Consider the following 19,189-nt stretch of genomic DNA (forward strand, 5'->3'; position numbering starts at 1 on the left):
AGGATAAAGGAGGAGAACAGGCAATTAAAGAAGGTGGAACTGGTGGTGGTTTTCCTTCTCCCACGGACATCTTTGATATGTTTTTTGGAGAAAGAGGAAGGATGCGGAGAGAAAGGAAAGGTAAAAATGTTGTGCATCAGCTCTCAGTCACCTTAGAAGATTTATATAATAGTACAACAAGAAATGTAGTTCTGCAAAAGAATGTGATTTGTGACAGATATGAAGGCCAAGGTAGTAAGAAAGAAGTGGTAGAATGTTGTCCCAATTGCCGAGGTACTGGAATGCAAATAAGAATTCATCAGATAGGACCTGGAATGGTTCAGCAAATTCAGTCTGTGTGCATGGAGCACCAGGGCCACAGGGAATGGATCAGTCCTAAAGATAGATGTAAAAGCTGCAATGGAAGGAGATCATTTGAGAGAAGAAGATTCTAGAAGTTCATATTGATAAAGGCATGAAAGACAGCCAGAAGACAACATTCTATGGTGAAGGAGACCAGGAACCAGGACTGGAACCAGGAAATATTATCACTGTTTTAGATCAGAAGGACCATGATGTTTTTACTCATCTAGAAGAAGACCTTTTCATGGGTATGGACATGCAGCTGGTTGAAGCACTGTGCAGCTTTCAAAACCCAGTATCTACTCTTGAAAACCAAACCATCACATCACCTCTCATCCAGGTCAGATTGTCAAGCATGGAGATATCAAGTGTGTGCTAGATGAAGGCATGCTAATTTATCATAGACCATATGAGAAGAGTCGCCTAATCATTGAATTGAAGGTAAACTTTCCTGAGAATGGCTTTTTCGCTCCTGATAAGCTGTCTCTGCCAGAAAAACTCCTACCTGAGACAAAGGAAGTAGAAGATAGTGATGAAATGGACCAGGTAGAACTGGTGGGCTTTGGTCCAAATCAGGAAAGATGGCGCAATTACAATGGGGAAGCATATGAGGAGGATGAACCTCATCCTAGGGGTGGTGTTCAGTGTCAGGCCTCTTAATGGGGCCAGTGAATAACACAGCTGACATTTTTATGTCGTAGTGAGTGAGTGAAGGACTATAATCATAGCTCACTACTCGCTATTGTTTTTGTTTTAATATTCAACTATCGTAGTGTTTTAAAAGTTAAATGAAGAATAAACTCAAATACAAAAGCTCAAAAAAATACACATAGTAACATTTATAGAGATTTCCAAATCTGCTTTAAAACATATAGTAACATTTATAGTGGAAACAATTTATTATATTTTAATATCTGGGATTTTTCTCTTGCCCAGGTCTTGAAGATGTTTGGAGAGTGTCATGGCCTGAATGTCTGGGTCCCCCTCCAATCCATATGTGACGGTCACCCGCAATGTGATGGTGTTTAGAAACAGGACCTTTAAGAAGCGATGAAGTCATGAAGGTGGAGCACTTATGAATGGGATTAGTGCCCTTACAAGAGAGCTCCCTTGTCCTTTCTGACTCACATTGTGAGGACAATGTGAGATGGTTTTCTATGAACCAGGAAGAGAGCCGTCTCCAGACTCGGAATCGGCAGGCACCTGATCTTGGACTTCTAACCTTCAAAACTGAAAACAGAAATTCCATTATTTAAGAATTATTTTTTAATTTCTTAAAATTTGTTTGAGAGAGAAAGAACGAGTGAGAAAGCACCAACAGGGAGAGAGAGAAGCAGACTCCCCGCTGAGCAGGGAGCCTGACCTGGGGCTCCACCCAGGACCCCAGGATCATGACCTGAGCCAAAGGCAGATGCTTAACCAACTGAGCTACCCAGGTGCCCCAAAATTCCATTTTTCATAAGCTACCCCCCTATGGTATCTTTGTTATAACAGCCAGAACAGACTCTAAGAGAGAAGATTTTATAGTAAAAATGAGATTGATTTTGTTCTATATTTATTCATACATCTTAACAAAAATAAAAGTATCCTCTTTGAAAGTAATTCAGTATTGAAATGAAATAAAGTGGATACAAAAATATAGAATCACCAGCCCAATTTTTTTAATCCAGAAACTTCACAAATGCAACTAACAGCCTTATAATGACAATGGCATCCACTGATAAAGCTCAATTTTCTGGATGGAAATTAAAAGCTCCATAAGCCTGGGGAGGTTTATTTTCTATGTCCCTCTTCTATTATATTGGTGTCATTTTGATCATCACTAAACTGGTAGTTGCTTTGCTCCTTCAAAGCTCTCACTAGAAAAAAAAATTTTCTCATCTATTTCATAATGAGAAGCCCTCAATCGTTAGTCAAATGACCATATTCAAATCCTGTATTTTCCACAAAGCATACTACCATTTTAGCATTTTCCTTGATAAAGGATCTGCTTCATTATATGCCTCAGACTTCAAGCTATTTTCTTGTTATACACTTTTTAATGTGATCAAGGCTTCTCCTTGTAATTATTTCTTATGCTGTTGTAATTTTCCACTGGTCTTTTTAAATTCCAGTTGGTGTGGGGTCTGATCGCACACCTGATCTTCCAGGCACTCATTCATTTTGCAGTAACCCCTGGGCACCTGCACTGACTTTCTCTTCCAGGATGTTTTTTATTCTCACTTTTTGCATCACTCTACATGTCGCTCTGGAATGATTTATCATCCTTGTTGTTCTTAGGAATCACTTTTGTTCTAATTGCAAAGCTAAATAAATTGCACTCCTTCACTGTCACTTTGGAGAATTCTCTTTCAGTTGAACATTTCTAATTATGGCCTAGAGAACTCCTAAAAATTAATGTCAGAATCACTGCATTTCAAGAGTATTACAAAGCTGTGTGAGCACAAAGATCTTTTTCATATACGGGCAAATATCGGACGTACTGCAGGTTCAGTTCCAGACCACTGCAGTCAAACGCCTAACACGATCAAGCAAGTCAAATGAATTTTTGGTTTCCCAGTGCATATAAAAGTTTGCTGTAGTCTAGGAAGTGTGTAACAGCATTTGTCTAAAAATGTACACACCTTAATTTAAAAATATTTTATTGCTGAAAAATGCTAAGCATCATCTGAGCTTTCAGTGACTCATAATGATCACAGGTCACCATAACAAATATAATAATAATGAAAAAGTTTGAAATATTGTGAGAATTACCAAAATGTGACACAGAGACTCAAATAAGCAAATGCTGTTAGAAAAATGGTGTCCCCAGACTCCCTCCGTGCAGAGCTACCACAAACCTTCATCTGTATCTGCCCAGTGCACTAAAATGACGTGCAATAAAATGATATCTGTAAAAACCAACAATTGGCTAATTTTACTCCTATAATGTAAAGGTTTTTCCATATGGTTCAAATATTTGGACTCAGCACGACTGTCTCAGTCTCAACACCATGAAAAGCGGACGATGGTCAGACCACACATAAAAATTGAAGTCTAGCCTCCAGCCTATAACAGCTAGTCCAAGAAACCAACCCACTCTCTGCAATAACCAATCCTGAAAGCTAGCCTACTATCTGCACATCAGACTTGTAGGAATTCAGACCATTATCTCGAGGCACAGTCCAGGAAACCAAACAATAACCTACTTGCAGTAATCCACCCTAACTAGACAGGACTTGATTCATGACTGACAGCTACGCCAATTGTTGGGACCAGTCAGAGAAAGCCAAATATGCACATGGAACCAATCACATTGGATGCTTGCTTCCAGCTAGCCCACCTGCAGCTTCCCTGGGGTTGACACCTTCCAAGCAGGGCACACGGGGAGCCTTCCCTTTTTTCCTATAGAGCATCTCCACTCCCCTGCCTGCCTCTGAGTGTCTGCTAAACCCAAGTGATGGTGGCCGATCCCCTTGCTAGAACTAGAGCAAGATCTGAATAAACAGCCTTTGCTTATTCTCATTCAGGTGGTCTTCATTCATATTCAACCTAGCCTTCACAAACCCTGGGAGAGCTTAACTTTTAGATATAATGTAGAAGCTAACATGCCCACTTTATTTACTGTTTTATTATTCCTGGAGGGGTAAGGCTCAAACTTGTAAGTTTTGCTACATATTTTCCATCAAAGTCACACTTATTACAGTGGCTTTGTACTCGACACAAAATAATTATTGCCTTTTTATCTGAGGGCTTATATATTTATAAACTAATCTTTATTGGGTGTTTGCTCTGTGTGAAACACAGATAAACAAGATGTGATTTTAACATAGGTGCTCAGAGTCTGATGCCATCAACTATTTCAGTGAGTGTCACCCTATCACTTTTGCATGTCCAGTTGAGTACAGCGCAATAGGAGTATTTTATATCTAACGGGAAAGTGTGGGCTTCTCCTCGGGTTCCCACCAGCTCCCATCTGGAAAAGTGGTTGAGGAAAATCAAAGTAGTGTAGCCCTCCACACTGAGTTAGGACTGACACCTTAGGACCCTATCGAGATGGTTCTGGCTTCTAGAAATAGTAGTCTAGAGAGCCAAGTTGAAAAGAATCAGATCACCAGGTGCTTGATGAAAACACAGAACTCTGTGTCCTTAACAGGAAGATTCACTTTTATCCTAGGCAAATATAGGACTTTCCTTTGGACTACTAGCAAAATCTCTGACAGCAAAGCCTATATCAAAGCTCAGAACTGGCTTAAAAGAACAAGAGGAAAGCCCTTTTGTACCTGTAACTTTTCCCCTCTAATTTCCGCACAATGTTGGTTGTTCCAGAGTGGACCCCGTTCCCTTTGGCGGCTCAGCAGCCCTTCCTCTGCTCACTCAGAAGTCAACGGAAAGCCCCACGGGGAGTATCACTGTCCCAGGAACTAACCATGCTGTTTTCACTCCTGCCTGAACACATGCAGATCCACGGTTTCCAATGTAGAACCGGCAAGACCTCTTCCGCACACCCCAGCTTAGTTATTCCACCATTTGTGAGAAAGGACAACTTCTCCATCGACGGACACACATAGCTGAGGGTATTACAGCAACCTTGCAGCAGAAGCATCCAAGAACAAACAGCATAACAATGAGGCTGAACCGGTCTTGAAGGAAACAAACACGACAATTAAGAGGAAGAGTTATCTGGCAAAATAGCGTGCAGCTCAATAGCGGGGCTCTGCAAGGCACAGGAGTTCCGATGGAAGAGAATTACTAATCACCCCATGCGATCGGCTCACTCATTTGTTTTGGTCTCTTTTTAACCCAACAGGAATGCAAAATCCCTGTGTGGTGTGGCTGCTGAAGAAAACTCTTAGTCCTTCTCATCGTGTGTCATGTAGGATGTTTTCTTTTTTTTTTTTTTCTTTTTCCCAAAGCTATACTTCCAGGAGCTCCTGCTTCTGGCTGACTAGCTGAAAAGGAATATTTGTAAATCTCAGTTACAAGGCCCAGCATGAGCATTCAAGAATATGCAAATTTTAGGACCAAGCTCCTGTGTGCTTGTCAAGCAAGGGCATAAAATTCACACCAGAGTCTGATTCTAAAATGAAAATATTATACAAAATATTTCAATTACCCACAAACTCATATAACTCTTCTGGGTATCTATGGAGAATACCTAAGTGATGGGTTTCCTAGTCATTAACACAGGGTTGGAAGATACATCCAGGAGATTTTTATTTCTTTTTTTTTTTCTCTTTCTAGATGAATGACAGTCTCTCTATTTTTCAAGGCTCCTGGGAAGAATGCAACAGGTACCCTCTGGGACTCTTCCTCCAACCTTTAATGTAACCCACCTCCCTGTGGCCTTGTTATTAGTTTATGCATGTAGTAAGAAAAAGAACTTCTGAGATATAAAAATCAGGGCATGGACATTGTTTAAGATGATACATTCACACATACATATAAATCCTAATTTGAAGGACTGAATGTTATATTCCTTATGCCCATAAAGTGAAATAGAATGAGACATTCATGATCCCTCCAGAAGAAGATAAAGAAACTCATCTTAAAGTCACTCCCAATCTCATATGAAGTGTGATTTCTAACCCCATTATCATAATGACGAGAAGTTGATTCAAACTTCCCTTCCGCTAAGTAAGCCTACACCAAAGCATTTTACATTCTTCCAGATTCTTTATAGGCTTGTACTTGGTAATTAACCCCCCAAGTGTCATATAAAGGTAGGCTCATACAAACATCCAGTCTCCTAGAAACAGTCAGCTGAGGAGGAGCTATAGGCAAACAGATCAGCACGGAGAACTGGACTGGGAAATGGGCGCATGGAGCAGGGCAAAATCAGCCATCCTCTTTCCAGAGAAAGCAGAATCCACTGGCTAGATTTAAAATGGTCAAGAGGCCACCTGGGTGGCTCAGTCGTTAAGCATCTGCCTTCGGCTCAGGTCATGATCCCAGGGTCCTGGGATCGAGTCCCGCATCGGGCTCCCTGCTCTGTGGGGAGCCTGCTTCTCCCTCCCCTCCCCACTTGTGCTCTCTCTCTCACTATCTCTGTCTCTCTCTCTCAAATAAATAAAATCTAAAAAAAAATTAAAAAAAAAAATAAAATGCTCAAGAAACTTTATTGCCAGATTATTTCCACAATGTAAACACTATTAAAGGAAAAGAAACAGGAAACAAATTCAGTTCCAGTGTGAATGTAAATAACAGTAATGGGCAAAATCTGACCCCCTAGTCTTGGACTCATAAACCTCCTCTGTTTATGAGGACAAATGCCCCAGGCTGGATGACATCCAGGACCAATGACACCGCACAGGCAATTGAACAGCTTCTAATCCATGACTCTTGTTCACTTTTTTTGGATGAGAATGTGTGGTTAAAAAAGACGGACTTCTGAAAATTTTGCTCGCACCAAAATTCTTCCCTTAAAAGCCACTGTGAAGCTGGGGAATGATTATCTTGGGCTATTATCATTGGATGACTCCTCAAAAGCTGGAAAAAGTAGATTCTTTTAAAAAGCATGTGTTCTTTGTAAATCTTTTTGGAATCCTAAGAACCAACTAATATAATAATTAACATGCTAAAATAATAGCAGTTATATGGGTAGAAGAATTGTTAGTAGATCAAGTATTTCCTGAAAATCACGATCTCATCACTAAATCATGTGTGTAAAGAGAACAGTTTTGAAATGTGGTTGTCATCATGCAGTTTCTCATCCGGAAAGAAAACAAAACATTTATGAAACAATAAAGATAGCACGAAAACCTTAATTCTGTCAATAGACTGGGTCTTTCCAGAGAAAACGGAAATTGTTAAGGAAAAGGGTTTTCAGGCAAGACATTTGTGAAGGAGGCTAGAATTTCAGCTAACTCTTAAATGGTAAAATAGAGAGAAACATTCCAGCTCTGAAGAATCACATGAGTAACACTGAAACCATAAAAATGGTTGGGTACAGTATTAACAAAAGGAAAATCGATACCATTCCTTTATACTTGCAATAGCCACATGAACAATACAACAAAAAATTCCATTCACAAGAGCCATAATTTTTTTTTTAAATTACAAAACACTTATGAATAAATTTCTCAAGAAATGGGCAAGATCTAGAGGGTAGCATTCTGAAATGTTTCTGTGGGACCAGCTGAATTAGTAAAGCAAGAAAGCCATTCCTCTATGAAGTGACTCAATACCAATATTGCTAATCTTTTCTCTTAATTTATATATTCAATGCAAATTCAGTAACTTATCCTAATGCTTCCAGAACTCTTCAAAACTTGACAAGCTGATGCTAAAAGACTTGTAAAAGAAAAATACAACCTGAATGGCATAGAATTTTGACAAAGGAGGGGATAGTTCCTTGATATAAATAAATCTATAGGAAGTTAAACAGCAGGAGTAAAGGTGCCACAAATGATGGATAAATCAATAGAACCAAAGAAAATATTCATAAACAATCCCAGTTATTTAGGGCTGAAAATATTAAAAGGTGGCATTTGGGTTCTAGTGCCTGTACTTGGGGAGGAGGAGGAGTGGATTTCAGATTTCTAGCATCGGCCTGTCTTCCTCCTCTTCTTCATTATTTTGACTGTTGGGAAGTGGGGGTCAGGTCAGGTGTGTTCAATTTTTGTCTATCTCTGGACCGTCCCTTGGGTCCCTTCCCTTGAGGCATCTTTATTGTGGAGTGACATAAGAGTCTGAATGCAGGGAATTTCATCCCAGATCATGTGAGCTTGAAAAACTTCTGGGTTTATTCTTATCTGAGTTTTACCATGCCCGATTTTTACAAGCACCTGCCTCTAAATTCTTTAAATAGGGGCACCTGTGTGGCTCAGGCGGTTAAGTGTCTGCCTTGCGTTCACGTCATGATCCTGGGGTCCTGGGATGGAGCCCCACATCCGGCTCCCTGCTCCGCGGGGAGTCTGCTTCTCCCTCTCCCAATGCCCCCCCACCCCCAGCTCGTGTGCTCTCTCACTCGCTTTCTTTCAAAGAAATAAATAGAATCTTTAATAAAAATAAAACTCGGGGCACCTGGATGGCTCAGTGGTTAACCGCCTGCCTTTGGCTCAGGTCATGATCCCAGGGTCCTGGGATCGAGCCCCGCATCGGGCTCCTTGCTCAATGGGAAGCCTGCTTCTCCTTCTCCCACTCCGCCTGCTTGTGTTCCCTCTCTCGCTGTGTCTCTCTCTGTCAAATAAATAAATAAAATCTTAAAAATAAATAAATAAAATAAATAAAAATAAAAAAAATTTAAAAAAATTTAAAAAAAGGTGGCATTTATGGGAAAGGATGTACTATTCAATTTGCCCATGCAGTGTTGGAACAATAGGCTATAAATTAAAAAAAAAACAAAAACTAAATTTAGATCTCTGCATCACATTAGTCACATTTCAATTCTCATCATATTAAAGGGCTAAATGTGAAAAACAAAACTCTGGTAGCAGAGGAGAAAACAGGGGTATTGCTTATAACCTCAGGGAAAACCAGGAACTTGCCTTAAACAGATACAAAGCAGACAAGCAATAAAGGGAAAATGGATAAATCTAACTACATAAAAACTGTAATCACCACCACAAAAGAAAAGCCCAGTCAGGGAGAAAAGATTTACAAAATATAACACACACAAAGAAATATACCCCAAATTTTAAAACTCCAGAGACTTCCCCATCCCCCTACCATCATGCCAGTATGAACACAGCTCATAAATCAGCAAGGATCTTTCCTTCTCCTCCTAGATATCCATTTCCAGGGATATCTGCTCACATAAACTGTAGACCCCAGATGACAGGTAAGCACTGGAAAGAAATCCTGAGATAGGATGGGAGCAATCCAGAAGGCAATATAGCTCAGAGATCAGGGACATTACACTTCCAAAAGCATAAACACAGACTCATGGCAAGGGTTAGACCCCATTTTAGCCACCATGGTTGTGAGATGTAGATTGAGCTGAAAAAAAAAAAAAAAAAAAAAAACAGGCCCCATTGGATGCAGTTTTGTTTCAAAACCAGATGAGATATGGCTACATAGAAGTCATATTTTCCAAAGCAGAGGGAAAGAAAAGAAACTAGAATGGAATTCTGCTCTGGTTTATCTAATATCCCACGGGAAGCTTGCAAGTAGGTGGTCCAGGAAAGCCCAATTCATTCAAAGGTACATAAAATGCAGGGAACTGGCAGGGATCAATGCAAAGATGCAATAATGGAAAATAAAAGATATATTTAAATCCATTATTAACAGATGAATAACACTCACCAGAAGAAGAAAAAATTGCTGCCAAAGAACAGAAAAATCTGAACCAAACATTGTATGATGAATTTAAAATATAACAACCCCTGAAATGAAACCACAGACATACAAACCTTATACTATCAGAAATGTTACACAACACACACACACACACGCATGCATGCACACACACAACAAAAACACAAGGAAGCAGAGACCTCATAGTAAAATTCTTTTTAATATCTATAAAGCCAGAAAATATATAATATTAAAAAACTAAGCCCAAACTTCTCTGTCATATCAATAAGTATAAATGAGCCAAACCCAACAACTTAAAAAAGAATGTTTTTTGGCTCTAAAACAAAAACAATTGTATATGAAAGAAAAATCTAAAAGGAACTGGAAAGATTGAGCATAAAAAAATAAAAACAAAAATGAAACAAAACCAAAGAGACAGAAAGAAATTGAGAGAGAAACTGTGACCTTATTAAGAGAGCCCGTGAAATACAGAGCCAGAAACATAGCAAGATCAAACAAACAAACAAACAAATAGTTAAGCAAAGACAACTACTATAAATTCCAAAAGGTACAATTCAGCATGAAGACAGTTTAGGAATATCTATGCTCCAAATAGCATGGTTCCAATATCTATACAACAAAAAATATAGGAGATACAAGGAGAAATAGGCAGAAATAAGCTAGTACTAGAAGATTCTAAACCAAGTCTAAAGCCTAACATGAGTAGATAAAAACAAGTCAGTTTTTAAATGATTTAAATAACATAGTCAGTAAGTTATATCTAACCTATATAGAAAACACAAAAAAAACAGCGAAAACACCTTCTAGTCAAATACTTGTGGGCAATTCATAAAAGTTAGCTACATATTTGACCCCAACGACATTCATTCAAAAAGCACCAAACTGACATCCATAGTCTGGTAGGCAGATTTGGGGCCCCAGTGACCGTCATCATGTCCGTGGCCAAAGATGTTATTTAGATTATTAATCAACTGACCTTAAAGTAGGAAGATCATCTTGGAATATCTGAGCGGGCCCAATGTAATCACAGGAGCCCTTGAAAGCAGAGCTTTCTCCTTGCTGAGGAGGTAGAAGTCAGAAAGAAGCAGACAACATCCTAAGCACGAGGAAGACGGGAACCTTGCTGGCTCCAGGAGGGACGGGGCCACAAGGAAAACCCTAGAAGAAAGTTAATTCTGCCAAGAACCACTGAGGTTGGAAGACGACCCAAGCTTTCCTCTGGCGGGTATTTTGCTTCCAGCTCTGTGAGACCCTGAGCGGAGAAAGCAGCTGGGTCCCCAGTGTGGTTGCCCTTCAGAACCAAGGTCATAAATGAGCACTGCTTGAAGCTGCTGGACTGAAGGTCATTTATGAAACAACAGAAAACCTCAGCTCAAAAAGTAGAGTTAAACCTAAACATCACGGGTGGGCAGAGCATGAGAGTACAATAAGAAAAATAACGCTCTCTCAGATTTTAAATAAAAATATATGAAGATTTGTTTGGTTGTTCAGCTTCATTTATTTTGTCCTAATTCTATCGCCAAATGTATGGATACTCTATAAATTTGAAAAATGGATTGATCTTTAAATGAGCTAACAAGGTTTTCTCTGAATTTATATCTGCGAGTACTTGATAGTGTAGGAAATATTTCATCCAAAGAAGTAAAATATCAATAGCAATAAAGAGACTTGTCTTTTTCCCCCAAAGAGTAATTGAAAACTGTAAGCAGTGATTCATTTGACCACTTTTTACAGTAAAATGCTGCCAAAGTCAAAACAATTACAGTTGACCAGCATCTTTTACTCCCATTTAAATAACTGCCCATACACACATGCATCTCAGCAATCCTGAGTAACACCTTCCGAATCTTCATACTCTTCATATTTGAATGAGCCTCGCATTTCAACCAAGCTATTTCAGCCATTCAAAAACAGTAGGAGTATTTATAGTCCTGATGCCTTCAAAATTTTTAGCCCACCATGCTACAGCATACCCGTTTGGTAGTTTCATGGATCTGTGATATTTTTAGAGAACTCAGACTGAGTTTAGACTTACAGATTTAAATGATAACTGTATAACAAGTTAATTTAGCTTTTCAAAATATCCACACAAATAGACTCCATAAAAAGACACTTTCCTCCACACTGGATTCTGACTCTTCTCACACATATTTTCTGAAGAGCAGGTTCCCAGGAGATTTCTAACAATGGCTTCCCTTGGATTCGTTTTCATAGCTATGATTCATATTTAATTAATGCAACTCAATCCTTTCTTTTTAAGTTTTGTCCTCACATAATGAGCCAATTTGTTACCTATTCATTTGTACAGTGCCTATTTTTCTCACACAGAAATGCTGACATAGATATTAGATCCCAAGCAGGATAAGAGGGAAAAATACTTCCTTTTGATATGAACATTTCAATTCCATTAAACAATTAACCAGAGCCAACTTAAAAAAAACATGTGTTTTAAATCATCCAGTAGCGACGACCAAAAAATAGAGGAAAGTTTACAAAAACACAGAAAACAAATAAGAATGACTAAACAATACAAAATAGCAAGTTAATGGAAAATGTACCCTAAGTGTGGATATTTCCTAAGTTGCTGAACATTTAAGAATACATCAATAGCTCTGAGTGGCTCTCGATTACTGAGCTTACTTGTTGATAAATCATTTCTAGTTGTCCCATGACCATTTACACAGTTGTGTTCTGGGAGAGCCATAGTTGTACTTTCTTTGAATATGTTCTCAAGAAATGAAAATCACACTATTCTGTAGATGTATTTTAGATTTTCTTGGTACCGGAGTCTAGATACTTAATTCTTTCTTGAGAAAATCAGGCAGGTAGAGTACTTGGTGTCTAATAAGCACTTTGTAAATGTGTTAAATAGATGAATCTAATAGACATTCTGTGATTCTGACATCAAAGCCACAGAATTTATTCAACATTAATTAAGAATACCTGATCAAGAAATGATGCCATCACCCTTTTTTTTTTCACACAGTGGAATCATTCAGGTTGGCAGGGGTGGGCATGTCTCCTCAGCTCTGGCTGTCTCCTGAATTCCAGAATCCCACGGTTGTGTGTGTTTTGCAAAGCTGTGCCATCCTGGACAAGATGGAAATAGCTACCATCTTCCTGTGAACAGCACTGTGCCCGTGACCATCAACAACATACAGAGTTAGGTGGGTTGAAAGCATTGAGCTTATGGCTTCTTGGAGGGATATGGAATTCCAAGAATAACTTGGGGGTCGATAGAGCAGTCTCTCAGGATTTCCTGATCCCGCAAGCCAGTGGGGCTTACCAGGGTGTAGCATATGCACTAAACCAAGGACAAGTGTATGCTGCTGTGTCCTCCATGGCCGAAACACACCTGAGAGCCAGGTGGTGAAGCCAGACTGACCTACCCAGCAGTCCTCGAGACCCACTTGGGGAATTTGTATTGTCCAACCCTATAATAACCTTCAGGTTCGCTTGACTAGAGGTCTTATTTCCCAGCAGGATGATCACCTCCAACTAGAGGACCCAGGGAAGCTCTACGATATCTAAAGCTACAACTCCCACCTGACCATTTTATCTCCCCATGCTGGGGGTCAAGACAAAAAGGTCCCTGCGCCGCCCTGGGTGCTCTCCACCCAGTGAACTGTCCCTTGCTGCAGCCAATCCTGGCAAGAGGAAGAAAAGAACAGAGCTCCCCTGTCCCGGCCCCCAGGGATAAACCCTGGATCACCCCACCTGTGCAGGGCAGGGCAGCCAAAATGTTGGCTGAGAGTGGAGGAAATGAGAATGGGCACAGAGAGGAAGCTGGTTATGACCATCACACGGACCCAACAGCGGCTGCGGCAGTGGGTTCTCGCGCGTCTCCTACTACTGACCCAGTTGCACGGAGTCATTTTGGAGACTGCAGCTGGCCAGCACTTTGCAGGGAACTTTGTGACACTCGGACGGGTGGACTTCGTGGTGCACAGCGCTGTGCTGGGACGCCCCTCAGACCCCACGGCGAGTCCTCTCCGCCCACCTCCTGCCCCAGCTGCAGTTGCAGATACCCTTCCATGCAGCCAGCGGCGCGCAGGTACAGCCCGGCCGTGCTCGGCCCTAAGCCCATGGCGCACGCGCTCCCTCCTGACCAGGGCTTTGAGGGCCCCCAGCAAGGGGCAATAGCTCCAAAAATACCTCTGACTATTTCTACCAACCTCAGAGAGCTAAATATATTTTGCAGTTTCACTCGGTGTCATAGGAGGTAATCAAAAGTTATTGCAAGCCTGCCAAACTCTGCTCAAGATGCTGACCTGACGTGCCCAGACCCACACCAGAGTGCTCTGTCGGCGGGCCGGCCCGGGACATTGCTGGGGCAGGAACAGAAGGACACGGCCTCCCCGCGGCGCAGGACCTGGCAGAGGGAGCAGCGTGTGCAGGCTGAAAGGCTTGCCGTCGGCATCTCATTCTGGCCTTTGCTGACCTTCCACCATTTTTCCGTTAATATGTCTGCTCGAGGGAGGGGGTTTGTACTAGATTTGACAGGAGACAGGAAACCTACTAAAACCTTTAGCTGAAGCCATTCTCAGGACTGATGAGAATGCTCCTCATATGAAGTTCTGGATGAGGGGCCCTCTCAGGATTAGACTGACGGAAACAGCATTAGACAGACCGAGCATGAGCACCCTACACCACCCAGCTGATGCCCCCATCCCAGGAAGCGAAGGACACCCGGGCAGCCGGAGACTCTGATAAGGGGCATGGCCAATGTTTAACTTTCTCCCCGAGATGGGCTCTCTCTTTCCACGGAGAACTGGCAGTGAGCTCCCTGGGCAGACCCCACCCTAGGGGGGCATCGGGGCTTAGGGGGCATCGGGGCTTCCATCCCAGGCCTGAACTCCTCGTTCCTGCACCAGCCATGCCGGTGCTGGTTACTGCAAGGCCATCCCACAAAATGAGTACAGAAACTACTGATTTCTTCCCTTGGGCATTGCCCCACATTACTGGAATTAATTCAAGCCCCAAGTGGCAGAGGATGTTAAAACTAAATGCAAAAGCTGTGCCTTCTCATCCAAAAGTTCCCAAACAAGGAACTTATTAGAGGCCATTCACCCCTGCACCTGCTGGAGTGTGTGTGTGCCTATTTGCCGTCCTTGGCACCAGGCAGGGACGGCTTTGTCAACACTCTCACGGTGACAGATGGCTTTACTCGCCATGTCCAAGGGTATCCCAGCCAAGAGCAAAATGTGTCCACAGCAGGCTGAGTCCTCTACGAAAATACCTGTCAGGCTATGAGTTTCCCACATAAATCCACTCAGCTCAAGAGAGAGACAGAAAGCATTTCATTTGACAGGGTTATGGAAACATCTCTCCCATTTCAGGGGTCAGCAAACTACAACCCATGAGTCACATCAGGCCTGTTGCCTATGAGCCAGGAAAGGTTTTTAAATTTTTAAATGGTTGAAAAAAATGAAAAGATTTTGTGATGTGTGAAAACTGTATGAAATTCAAATTTCAGCACCCATAAATAAAGTTTTATTGGAACACAGCCACATTCATTCATTTTCATACTGCCTAAGGCAGCTTTCACACGACCATGACAGAGATGAGTAGCTGCAAGAGCTCGAAATATTTATCATCTATCCTGTTACTGGCTGAACGGTATCCCCAAAAATTCATATGTTGAAGTCCTAATCCCCGTACCTCAGAATGTGACTGTATTGGGAGACAGGGCCTTGAAAGGGGTGATTAAGTTAAATGAGACTGTAGGGTGGGCTCCAGTCTAATTGGACTGGTGCCCTTATAAGCAGAGATTTGGGTAGACTGGTGTCCTATTCAGAAAGACTTGGGGGAAATGCAGAGGAAAGCCCCATGTGAGGGCACAGCAGGAAGGTGGTCATCTATAAGCCAAGGAGAGAGGTCTTACGGGTAACTGAACTGACTAGCACTTTGACCTTGAACTTTCAGCCTCTAGAACTGTGAGAAAGTACACCTGTTGTTCAAGTCACCCAGTCTGTGGTATGTTTGTAGCCCTAGCAAACTCATACATTATCCCTTTGCAGAAAATGTACGCTGACCCCTGTCTAAACCATGATATCTTTCACAAATTCACCTGTGTATTCAACTATACAGTTCAGCATGTCATCGGGGTCCCCAGAGAGGACAGGCCTGATCCACTCCATCTTCTTCCAAGACCAGTGGAGAGGACGCACGCGTGCCGTTGCGTTTTGCAGAGGATCAGAGCACACTGTCGCCTAAGGTGGGCATCCAGCTCAGCCATCAGGCCAGAGAAGGAGGACCGCCTTGCTGGGCTCAGATGACACCTGCAGATTTCTGGGCAGAGGTACGGACACCCAGGTATGCACACTGTCCCTGCATCAGGCATGCACCTGCCCCTAAAACTGCCTGCCGGCCCCAGGCTGCTTCCTCTCACACTGCTTCGGTGGCTCCAGGACATCATGGTTAGAAGCACTTCTCTGGGCCCTGATTGATATTCAATCCCTTTACAGCGTTTCTTACGACAATGCCTAGGTTCTGTGTCTTTCTTTCCCTCCGCTCTCCTCGAAGGACGTAAAACATCCTGGCTGCTTTGTTATCGGGACCATGTCTCTCTGCAGGTCTCATGTTAAAGAAAACACTTGGTTGTTTGCGCCTTTCCTGCTCTTACTAAGGGACGGTTTATCAGCATTTGCTTGCTTTGCTGAAGCGTGCTTCACAGACATGCAAACGCCACAGAAGACGGCATGCATCCTGGCACTCTGAAACACGGCAGCCCCTCAGAACCACATCAGCCTTTCAAGTTAGCTGCACAATTATCAAGTACAGCCTCTTACCCAGAAACCACATGCATTTAGCATTCTACTCTTGCCTCCAAAAAAAAAAAAAGAAAAGAAAAAATGCCTAGACAAAGTAATGCTGTCTCGATAAAAGCTCTATCTTTTTTGGTTAACTACATGGATGAGGACTAATGCAATTTATTAGTTATGAATTCTTGGCATTTATCCACATTTTTTAACTGCACCAAATATATATTTAAAAAAAAAAACAAAACAAAACAAGAAAGGCCCTTTTCCTCAAGCTCTGATAACTACATTTAAATTAGGTGAATAGGGGTGCCTGGGTGGCTCAGTCGGTTAAGCGGCTGCCTTCGGCTCAGGTCATGATCCTGGGGTCTTGAGATCGAGCCCCATATCCAGCTGCCTGCTCAGCGGAGAGCCTGCTTCTCCCTCTCCATCTGCCTGCCACTCTGCCTACTTGTGCTCTCTCTCTCTCTCTTTCAAATAAATAAATAAAATCTAAAAGAATAAAATAAAATAGGTGAATAGTAACCACAGTCACAAACAGGCTGATATATTAAATATCTACTTTCTGGGCCATTAGTTCTACATGCAACAGTACCGTTCAATGATTAATATGAACAAGATAGTTGGTCGAATGCCCACAGTTCTCTGGGATGATGCCGGACAGCAGAGCGGAACAGGATGCAGTGTTGCCTTCCCTCGGCTCGCAGGAGCGTGGAGAAGGCGCGGGCAGCGGCAGCAGCGGGGAGAGGGGCTGCTGAGCCATGTGCTAACAACAGGGCAGGCAGCAGAGGCGCGGACTCCAGACCCAGGGACAGGAGGCTGCAGTGGGGAGACGTGGGCGAGAACAGTCAAGAATACCTCGGGGAGTACGTGACACTGGGGCTGAAGCTGAAAGAATGTAGAGATTTAGCTCAGTAACAAGGAGGACAAAGAAAAGGGCAAACGTGCCATCTGGGTAAAAGAGAAGCTACACATGAAGTTTTCTATGAGCAGCATAAAGACTCATGTTAAATGACATTTTGGAGTGGAAAGAGATGGAACTTTACAACTCAAACCTAGTCTTAAGTCTCCACCTCAATCCGGCCTGATACAACTCATATTTACGTGCCCACTAAAAATTTTACCTTTCTCCAGTATCTATTCAGTCAAGCAACAAGTATTTCTGAGCACTTACTGAGTGCCGGGTAAGCACTGAAGATACAAGAGGGACCGATACAGACCATGTCCCTGCCTTTAGGGAACTAATACTCTGATGGGCTCAAAATAAACCCGTATAAGTATCTCAAGAAAATGAAAACTTCTCATGTTATAGAAAAGGAATCTACTTAAGTAGATCCTCATGACAAATGATAACCCAATGATCTAAAGCAGCCTGTCCAGCCTGGTATCCACTAGCCACATGTGGCTGTTTAAATTTAAATTCACTGAAATGAAATAAAATTGAAAATGTAGTTCCTCAACAGCATTAGCCACATTGCAAGTGCTCCATGCCCCCTGGGGCTGGTGGATACCATATTAGACACAGCATGGATACAGAGCATCTCTCTCATTACCGAAGGTTCTATTGGACAGCCCTAACCTAGCACATGTCCCATGTAAAAACACAGAATGAAAAAAGGATTTTGTCAGAGAGCTACTGACAGAAAATTCATTCTGTACAGTAACTCATGAACAAAATTCTCCCATTACTTTTAAAATTTGGCCCAACACAATTCTTTCTAAATCATGAAATTTCACCAAAATAAGATACAACATACCTTGGATATACACTTTTATATGTGATATTTTATATTATGGACACAAGGTTGAGAATATGCTTTTTGCCTCCATTCCTGAGATGTCATTAGAATGATAAATAAGATCCATAACAATTGCTTTTTCTTTAATGAGAGAGCGATTTTGCACAGGATTATAAGACTGTCCAGATGCAGAAGATGTGAATGATGAGACACAGCAGGAAAACTACAACCTAGAAGATGTACAGTGGGGACCCTGGACAAGCCAGTTGCCAATCGAGAAATTCAAGACTCAAAAGTGCCAGGAAAGTAGGGGCCGGAGACATGGAAATAAACATAGCCTGTAAACATTGGTCCTCACCCCACCTCACCCCACCCCCAACATCTGTGTGGAAAACACTTGGCAGCCTATTTTTGTAAGACAAGCCACAGAAAAAGATGCTCTTCTCCACCACACCCCCAAGTGGGCACAATGTTGGGAAGAACCAGGACACCCATTACAGGGGGCACAGCACTAACGGAGTTATTTCTTGGCATTTTAGAATGGATCAAAAACTAATCCATGTAGCCTGGGGCAGTTTGTTAGTGTCTCATTTTAAACACAAGTAAGCAACCAAGCATCACCAGACATTTGAGGAAATCCTGTAACACAAAAACCAAGATTTAGAAAAACAAAATGAAAAGACCCCAGGATTAAAACAAAACAAAACAAAAAAGATAATGCAGGAAAGAGAACTTTATAGAAGTCTAATTCAAAGACCACTAAGGAGATATTCCATCCACAAGTAATAATAATTTGCTATGAAAAAGGAAAAATCAAAGAATCAGAAAACACTCTTAGAAATCAAATATATTATTAATAATTATTATTAAATTATTGCCAACAACCTCAATAGGAAGGTAGGAAGAAGATAAAGGACAGCTCACAGGAAAACTGAACAGAACAGAGATGACAGTTATTAAATAAAATCAGAGGAGATATCCAGTTTGTTTTCCATCGAACTAACAGAGTCTAGAGATAACAGACAATGTGTGAATACAGAGCAGATAGTAAGGGCTTCCATAGAAGATAAAGGAAAACTCACCTAGACAGAAAAGAGAATCAAATTTCTC

General features: G+C 41.7%; 1 protein-coding gene and 1 pseudogene across 1 annotated transcript in view; one reads left to right on the top strand and one right to left on the bottom strand.

The window, feature by feature from the left end:
* Nucleotides 1-259: 259 nt before the first annotated feature.
* LOC118552783 (dnaJ homolog subfamily A member 1 pseudogene) lies at nt 260-1,002 on the top strand (annotated as a pseudogene).
* A 15,939-nt stretch (nt 1,003-16,941) lies between these two features.
* SOCS6 (suppressor of cytokine signaling 6) overlaps nt 16,942-19,189 on the bottom strand; it is a 156,728-nt gene continuing 154,480 nt past the window's right edge. The window contains exon 6 of the transcript XR_013443255.1: nt 16,942-17,159. The gene's annotated coding sequence lies outside the window, so the exon portion shown is untranslated. The remainder of the gene's footprint in view (nt 17,160-19,189) is intronic.

Source organism: Halichoerus grypus, chromosome 13 (genome assembly GCF_964656455.1).
Source record: "Halichoerus grypus chromosome 13, mHalGry1.hap1.1, whole genome shotgun sequence".
Taxonomy (NCBI): Eukaryota; Metazoa; Chordata; class Mammalia; order Carnivora; family Phocidae; genus Halichoerus; species Halichoerus grypus.